Consider the following 9,231-nt stretch of genomic DNA (forward strand, 5'->3'; position numbering starts at 1 on the left):
GGAGGTCTTTCAGTGATGTTCCTATTGGCAGATTCATTGATAAATATAGAAGCTGACAAAAATGTTCCAGTGTCTGACAGATTACAACTCATGTGGGGCGGAGCTTCGTGCTCTGGTCCCATTCCTCCCCAAGGAGTGCTTTTTTTTAAAAGAGAGGCGGACACTAACACAATCCTTTGTGCAAAACTGAAAGAACTGACCAGACTGCAATGGCTTCCAGTGATTCCTCTCAAACACAAATTCGACAATAGAGCTTTTTTTATGCTCTATTAGCTACATGGTGACATCCAACCATACATGTTTGAACTGGAATATAGCTAATTTGAAACAAAGAGTTGGATTTAGCTAGAAGCTCCGCTACACCGATGCCAGCATGAAGAGGGCAAATGACAAATACAGTGGCTAGCTAGCTAAGTAAGTCATTTTTATTGCAAGCCACCTACCTAGCTAACTTAATTTATCCACCGACACCCATATTGTGTATAGCTGGCTAACATACTACTTTGTTACAGCGGGGGGAAATCAAATGATTTGTATGTTTGCTAACTTAGGTCGGTAGGTAGGTAGCTAGCTAGGTAGGTCACTATATAAGTTAGCTAAACAAATACAGGTAGCCATATCTATGACTAAAAATAGAAGAGGTTTTACAATCTGAGATCTGTTGTATCTCAATTGTAATACCTCTTCTCTTTTTAGTTGTAGATATGGCTACTAAACAGCAAGTTACAGTGTTACAACCAGCCACCTAAAGCTAGGTTTACCAAGAAACGTTAGCACATGACTGGAGTTGGCTAGCTAGTTAGCCTGGCACATGCTAACTTGTTTGCGCCACGCCTCGCATTTGTAACTTGTTAGCAAATGTGTAACATCAGCAACTTGAAATGATTTTACTACCTAGCCAGGTAATATAATTTACGAGGGTTATGATTATGACTGTGGATGCATTTCAATCTCACAAAATTATAGGCATGACACAAGATAAGATTCCAAACAGATAACAATTAGTGAAAAAAATATCAGATTTGGGCTGCCTGTGTAAACGCAACCATAGTAATTTATCTGGCTTCGATACCTGGCTTTGATACCTCAATGAGGCCTTCAGTAAGAGGCAATCCCCCATCTCCCTCCTCATCGTCGATACAACTGCACCATAGAACTCCTACCCGGCTCCACCCTTCCCCTGGGCCGTCTGTACTCCCTCTCGACCCCTGAAGTAGCAGTCATGGACAATTACATCTGTTCGTCTTTGTTTACCTCGACGACATCCTGATCTTCTCTAAGACCCTTCCGGAACACATCCTGCACGTCCACCAAGTCCTGAGACGCCTCCTGCAGAGTCACCTATACATCAAGATAGAGTAGTGTGAGTTCCATGTGTCTCAAGTTTCTTTCCTTGGCCACATTATCTCTACCGCCGGGCATCCAAATGGACCCTGTAAAGGCGGGGGCGGTCACCGACTGGCCCCCTCCCGCCTCACTCAAGTCCAGCGAAGCCTAGGGTTTGCCAATTTTTACAGGAGTTTTATATGCAACTTTAGTGCGATGGCAGCGCCTCTCACAGCCCTAACCGGCAAGTCCCAGAACCATTTTTGCTGGACCCCGAGGCAGACAGGGAATTCAGGGAGCTCAAGGGACATTTCACCTCCGGACCCATCCTCATCCATCCTGATCCTACCCGTGCCTTCGTGGTAGAGGTGGTCGCGTCGGACACCAGAGCAGGGGCGGTCCTTTCACAGCGGAACGAGGGGGACAAGAAACTGCACCCATGTGCCTTTCTCTCCAAGCGGTTGGACAGACCATAAGAACTTGGTCTCCATTCAAGATGCCAAGAGATTGAATGCTCGCCAGGCTAGGTGGGCTCTGTTCTTTAACAGGTTCAACTTCACACTAGCCTATTGCCCAGGATCCAGGATCCAAGAATCAGAAAGCAGACGCCCTGTCTCGCCAACACGATGTCTCTAACGAGGAGAGGGACTCCGAGCCCATCATCCCCAGCTCCTGCATTGTGGGTCCCGTGATTGGGGAGTATTGAGACCACGGTCCAATAAGCCCAGACCCGAGAACCTGACTCCGGTGGGGGTCCCACTAACAGACTTTATGGTCCGCAATCAGCCCTTTCCTGAGTACTACAATTTGGGACACTCCTCTAAATTAACTGGGCATCCAGGGGTTAATTGGACACTGGAGTTCCTGATGTGGAAATCTTTGTGGCCCAACATGATTGAGGATGTGAGATCCTTCATTATGGCCTGCTCCACCTGTGCCCAAACCAAGTCCTCACGACAGTGACCGGCTGGGTTGCTCCAACCTCTGCCAATCCCCAGCCGGCCCTGGTACCACCTGTCCATAGACTTTATCACAGGGTTACCCCCATCCCAAGGGCTTACCACTATCCTGGTGGTCGTCGATCGGTTTTCCAAGGCAGCCCATTTCATCGCCTTAGCCAAGTTGTGTGATTACCATGTCTTTCGACTACACAGACTTCCCCAGGACATTGTCTCGGGTCGTGGGCCCCAGTTTGTCACACGGTATTGGAAAGCCTTCTGCTCCCAGTTGGGGGCGTCGGCGAGTCTCTCCTCGGGGTTCCACCCACAGTCGATTGGGAAAATGGAGCGGGCCAACCAGGAGCTGGAGAAGTTCCTCTGCTGTTTCGTCTCCACCCAGGCCAGCAACGAAAGTTCCTTGTCTGGGCAGAGTATGCTCACAACACACTGTCGAACTCTTCCACTGGACTGTCGCCGTTCAAGTGTCAGTTCGGGTTCGGGTTTGCCCCCCCCCTTCCTGAACAAGAGGCCGTAGCAGGGGTGCCATCAGCCGAGGCGTTCATTCGACAATGTCGCCGATCTTGGATCAGAGTGCGATCCTCCTTGCTCCACTCCTCTGCCCGACACCAACACCATGCAAACCGGCACTGAAGGCCTCTTCGGTTCCTCCGACTGTGTCAATGGGTGTGGCTGTCCACCCGTGATCTACATAGGACCATTCAAGATCCTGAGTCGCATCAACCCGGTCACCTATCGTCTCCAGCTTCCCAGGTCTATGAGGGTCTGTTCATAATTCCATGTCTCCTGTCTCAAGCTGGTAAGGACCAGTCCCTTCTCTCCCCCCACACCTGCCCCTCCGCCCCCTTGACTTGTTGATGGTCGCCTGGCCTACACTGTCCGGCGTCTGTTGGAGGCTCGTTGGGTGTGAGGCACCCAGCAGTACCTGGTGGACTGGGAGGGCTACGGCCCCAAGGAGTGGGCATGGGTGCCAACTACGTGGTGGTCGCCCTAGCTCCGCAGCTTGAAACGCTCCTAGAAGGGGGGGTACTGTCATGGTTCCACCTGTCACCAGAGGGCGGCAGAGACCGTCCTAGAGACACTAACGACACTCAGGTGTGTCCTATTTACTTGTTATATTTCCCTGTTAAAAGAGGTGTGTTTTCAGTTGTCTTTTGCAGATGCTTGAATAGTTTACCGTGTGCATTTGTTTCCTGAGTGAGTTTTCGAGACTTAGTGTTTGTTGTTTTTGAAGTGTACTGTGATCCTGCGAATACCGTTTCTCAGTAAAGTATTATGTTTATGCTTAACCACTGATTCCTTGTCTGGTCTTTTCTCTGCACCTGGGTCCAACCTCACTACATCACAATACTCAGCTGGCCCCTCCCCGAATTTTGTGTTAAACGCTCTACAACAAGCTTTCTCTGCCCTTAACCTCATCTGAACACCTCCAAAACAAAGGTCAAGTGGTTCGGTAAGAAGAATGCCCCTCTCCCCACCGGTGTGATTACTACCTCTGAGGATTTAGACCTTGAGGTAGTCACCACATACAAGTACTTGGGAGTATGGCTTGACGGTACACTGTCCTTCACTCAGCACATATCCAAGGTGCAGGCTAAGGTTAAATCTAGACTTGGTTTCCTCTATCATAATCGCTCCTCTTTCACCCCGGCTACCAAACTAACCCTGATTCAGATGACCATTCTACCCATGCTACATTACGGAGACGTAATAGATCAGCAGGTAAGGGTGCTCTCGAGCGGCTAGATGTTCTTTACCATTCGGCCATCAGATTTACCACCAGTGGTTCTTGTAAGACACATCACTGCACTCTATACTCCTCTGTAAACTGGTCATCTCTGTACGCCCACTGGTTGATGCTTATTTATAAAACCCTCTTAGGCCTCACTCCCCCCTATCTGAGATACCTACTGCAGGACTCATCTTCAACATACAACACCCGTTCTGATAGTCACATTCTGTTAAAGTTCCCCAAAACACACATATCCCTGGGCCGCTACTCTTTTCAGTTCTCTGCAGCTAGCGACTGGAACGAGCTGCAAAAAAACACTCAAACTGGACAGTTTTATTGCCATCTCTTCATTCAATGACTCAATCATGGACACTCTTACTGACACTTGTGGCTGCTTCATGTGATGTATTGTTGTCTCTACCTTGACCTTTGTGCTGTTGTCTGTGAACAATAATGTTTGTACCATGTTTTGTGCTGCTATCATGTTGTGCTGCTGCCATGTTGTGTTGCTACCGTGTTGTTGTCATGTGTTGCTATCAAGCTGTGTTGTCATGTGTTGCTGCCATGTGTTTGTCTTAGGTCTCTCTTTATGTAGTGTTGTGGTGTCTCTCTTGTCATGATGTGTGTTTTGTCCCATATTTTTTTTTTCAATCCAAGCCCAGTCCCCTCAGGAGACCTTTTTCCTTTTGGTAGGCCATCATTGTAAATAAGAATTTGTTCTTAACTGACTTGCCTAGTTAAGGAAAATAAATAAAACAATGTGGTGGCCTTGAGATAGAAGCTGTATTTAAGTCTCTCGGTCTCAGCTTTGGTGCACCTGTACTGACCTTGCCTTCTGGATGGTAGCAGAGTGAACAGGTCGTGGCTCGGGTGGTTGATGTCCTTGATGATCTTTTTGGCCTTGCTTTGACATTGGGTGCTGTAAGTGTCCTGGAAGGCAGGCAGTGTGCCTCCGTTGTTGCGTTGGGCAGACCACACCACCCTCTGGAGAACCCTGTGGTTGCAGACGGTGCAGTTGCCGTCTGCAACCGCAGGCTCTCAATGGTGCATCTGTGAAAGTTTGTGAGGGTCTTAGGGGCCAAGTCGGATTTCTTCAGCCTCCTGAGGTTGAAGAGGCGATGTTGCACCTTCTTCACCACACTGTCTGTGTGGTTGGACCATTTCAGATTGTCAGTGATGTGTACACAAAGGAAGTTGATGCTTTTCACGTTCTCCACTGTGGCCCCGTCGATGTGGATGGGGGCGTGCTCCCTCTTGAAGTCCACGAACTGCTCCTTTGTTTTGTTGAGGGAGAGGTTATTTTCCTGGCACCACTCTGCCAGGGCCCTCATCTCCTCACTGTAGGCTGTCTTGTCATTGTTGGTAATCAGGCCTACCACTGTTGTGTCGTCTGCAAACTTGATAATTGAGTTGGAGGCGTGTGGGGCCACACAGTCATGGGTGAACAGGGAGTGCAGGAGGGGGCCGAGTAAGCACCCTTGTGGGGCCCCTGTGTTGAGGATGAGCGTAGTGGAAGTGTTGTTGCCTACCTTCACCACCTGGAGGCGGCCCATCTGGAAGTCCAGGACCCAGTTACACAGGGCGGGGTTCAGACCCAGGGCCCCAAACTTGATAATGAGCTTGGAGGGTGCTATGATGTTGAAGGCTGAGCTATAGTCAATGAGGCATTCTTACATAGGTATTCCTCTTGTCCAGATGGGATAGGGCAGTGTGCAGCTCGATGGTGATTGCACCAACCGTGGATCTATTGGAGCGGTATGCTAATTGCAGTTGGTCTAGGGTGTCGGGAAAGGTGGAGGTGAAATACTCCTTAACTAGCCTCTCTTCGCACTCACAGAAGTGAGTGATATGGGGCGAAAGTCATTTAGTTCCGTTACCTTCGTTTTCTTGAGTATCTTACTATAATAAACTGTAACAGTTTTCCATTAAAATTGAAAAAAGCAAGAATGTCTGAGAGTGGGGAGGGGAAAACTGAAAACTAGCTGTTATTGGCAGAGTGGTTTGGAAGTCTTTATTGTTCTATTAACCAATTTGCCTCCATTGATCAATATTAACATATCACCACGCAAGCCAAAACTCTCGCACATGCAAACTTGCTGATTAGAAGGTCCTATGTCAAGAAATAAAATGTATCAACAAAAATAAAAATCACGCTTTTACAGTGCAAGTTTAATCAGCTGTTGTACAAAGCTCAATGTTCTGGTACAATACAACAAACGTTAACTCCAGTTGCAAAGCAGAATAGATAGAATTTGGTCTCTAATTTGATGGATTTAATTTGTCATGCCATCATAGAGACTGTAACTATCTCCTTTTCATCTTGCACAGGACACAGAACAGTAGTCTACTGAAGCCATAGGTTAGGCCAGTTGGACAGTCTACTGATGTTTACAGTGTTTATACCATTCACTTTTACATTTTTTTATTGAACCTTTATTTAACTAGGCAAGTCAGGTAAGAACAAATTCTTATTTACAATGACGGCCAACCCCGGCCAAACCCTAACCCGGATGACGCTGGGCCAATTGTGCACCGCCCTATGGGACTCCAAATTACGGTCGGTTGTGATACAGCCTGGAATCAAACCAGGGTCTGTAGTGATGCCTCTAGCACTGAGATGCAGTGCCTTAGACCACTGCACCACTCAGGAGCCCACTTACTTAGCTCACGTTATTCCATTGTAACCAGGATGGTTCAGAACCACACTTGTGCGACAATTTAAATTTCCCTGAAGACTTGTTTCGTCTCCCCAAGTTAATGCCTTCAGGCTTTAGCTCAGTGGGCTAATACGCTCTAGTGGAGTGCAGTAGACCCGAGGTAGACCCGTGTGGCTCAGTTGGTAGAGCATGGTGTTTGCAACGCCAGGGTTGTGGGTTCGATTCCCACGGGGGACCGGTACGGATAAAATTCTTTTAATGAAATGTATGCATTCACTACTGTAAGTCGCTCTGGATAAGAGCGTCTGCTAAATGACTAAAATGTAAAAAATGGGTATACGACAAAGCAGGCTCAATGAGTTAGCCAACCATCTTTGATAAACAACCGGAAATAACTATTTATTTTCTGGTTCAATAAGAAAGCTAGACTTAAGTGTTTTTTGGTCAATTAGACCATGTCAATTTCAAGCTCATTATTTCAGAATATTTAGGCAAGTTTGCTGGTTGACTCATTGATCCTGCTTTGTAGTATGTCCCTCTGGGTTCAACACTTGTTGATCACACCATTATCACTATCAGGAATCATTTATTGCTGTTATTGTTGCAGTTCCACTGTACCTCAAAATACAAACAGAAGAACAAATGCAAAACACAAATGCATTGAACATTCATTCTGTTCATCCTCCTCACTGAGGGTGAGAGGGAAGCATACTGTCTGTATACACACCTTGAAATAGCACCGTGGATGACACTTTCTCCATGGCCAGGTTCCGGATGTTTGGGGTGAGTGAGCCCCTGCACATCGAGCAGCTACTCAGCTTCTGCCGACATTGGTTGCAGACTAGATGGCCAGCTCGACACTGCAGGATCAGAGATAGAACATAGTCGAAGCACACAGTACACTAGAGACGGGGGGAGCTCGTGCTGCTGCAGGGACACTGCACCCTGTTCAGGGATGAGGTCAGCCGAGGTTGCCGTTTGGTTGTATCGTCAGGGAGGTCTGGGTGGCCGGTGAGGGCGAGAGATGCTCTTTGATGCAGGTCTTGGCACCGGGTACTATAATGGACGGGCCACTCATCGTTGGTAAAAGATCGGAACTCCCAAAGTTGCTACTGATTTGGCTGACAACCATGAATATCTAAGATGTAAACAATGTTTAATTTCAACAGTCAGGAGACTACTGATATCACTCACTCAGCAGTGCGATTCCTTATTAAAATCACCAAGGACATGAAAATTATATTGCAATAGCGTCTAATTTCGTCAATATCGTCATCTCTCTCTCATGATTATGGTGGGCACATTTAATTCCCAGGTTGTACAGTATTTTCTCTCAATGGACTTCCACGGCTGCGTTTAGACAGGCAGCCCAATTCTTTTTTTTGTTACTAATTGGTCTTTTGACCAGTTAGATCAGGCCTGAAAAACATCTGGTGTCAAAAAATCTGATGTGATTGGTCAAAAGACCAATTAGTGGACAAAAAATATCTGAATTGGGCTGCTTGTGTAAACAAGGCCCACGGCCAAGGATTACACAAGAAAGTAGGCCTATAATTTGAGTGTGTCAAGCCCCCGCCCATAAACTACACTACTCCTGCCCCCTCCAGTTACAACAGCCTATGGATACAGTGGCATATGAATACAGTACCAAATGTGGTGTAGAGACTCTATAGGACGAGTTCAGTTCAGTTCTACTCCAGGTGGTAATTGTAAGGTTGCCCCAACAGTAAGTTTAAAGAACATTTGTGGCAAAACCTAAATGGGATTCTCACGGGAAACCTGAGGTTACTGGTCAGCCTCTAACCTCAAGGCTGCCCTCCGCCATAAAATGTCATCTTATTGACTTGTTCATTGACTGATTCATAGCTAATGAAAACAACAGTTAGGCCTATTGTGTTTGTGTAATGAAATGTAATGTAAAATTGCAAAGTAAGGGATCATTTTGTTTCAATATTTTGTTTCCTGGTTATAGACCTATTGTCATACAGAGTAACAACATTGCAAATATGGTCAGATTCACTGTCTGACAAGACTGGATAAAGGGAACATAGTACACATACAGTATATATATTCTAAAATGGATTTAAAAAAATCCTCAGCAATCTACAGACAATACCCCATAATGACAAAGCAAAAACAGGTTTAGAGATTTGACCAAATTTATTACAAATAGAAAACAGAAATACCTTATTTACATAAGTATTCAGACCCTTTGCTATGAGACTCGAAATTGATCGTCCTTGAGATGTTTCTACAACTTGATTGTAGAACAAACACTCAATCAATTAAATTGATTGTACATGATTTGGAAGGGCACACAACTGTCTATAAAAGGTCCCACAGTTGACAGTGCATGTCACAGAAAAACCATGAGGTCGAAGGAATTGTCTGTAGAGCTCCGAGATAGGATTGTGTCGAGGCACAGATCTGGAGAAGGGTACCAAAAAAATTATGCAGCATTGAAGGTCCCCAAGAACACAGTGGCCTCCATAATTCTTAAATGGAAGAAGTTAGGAACCACCAAGACTCTTTCTAGAGCTGGCCACCCGGCCAAACTGAA

Source organism: Salmo salar, chromosome ssa20, assembly GCF_905237065.1.
Source record: "Salmo salar chromosome ssa20, Ssal_v3.1, whole genome shotgun sequence".
NCBI lineage: Eukaryota > Metazoa > Chordata > Actinopteri > Salmoniformes > Salmonidae > Salmo > Salmo salar.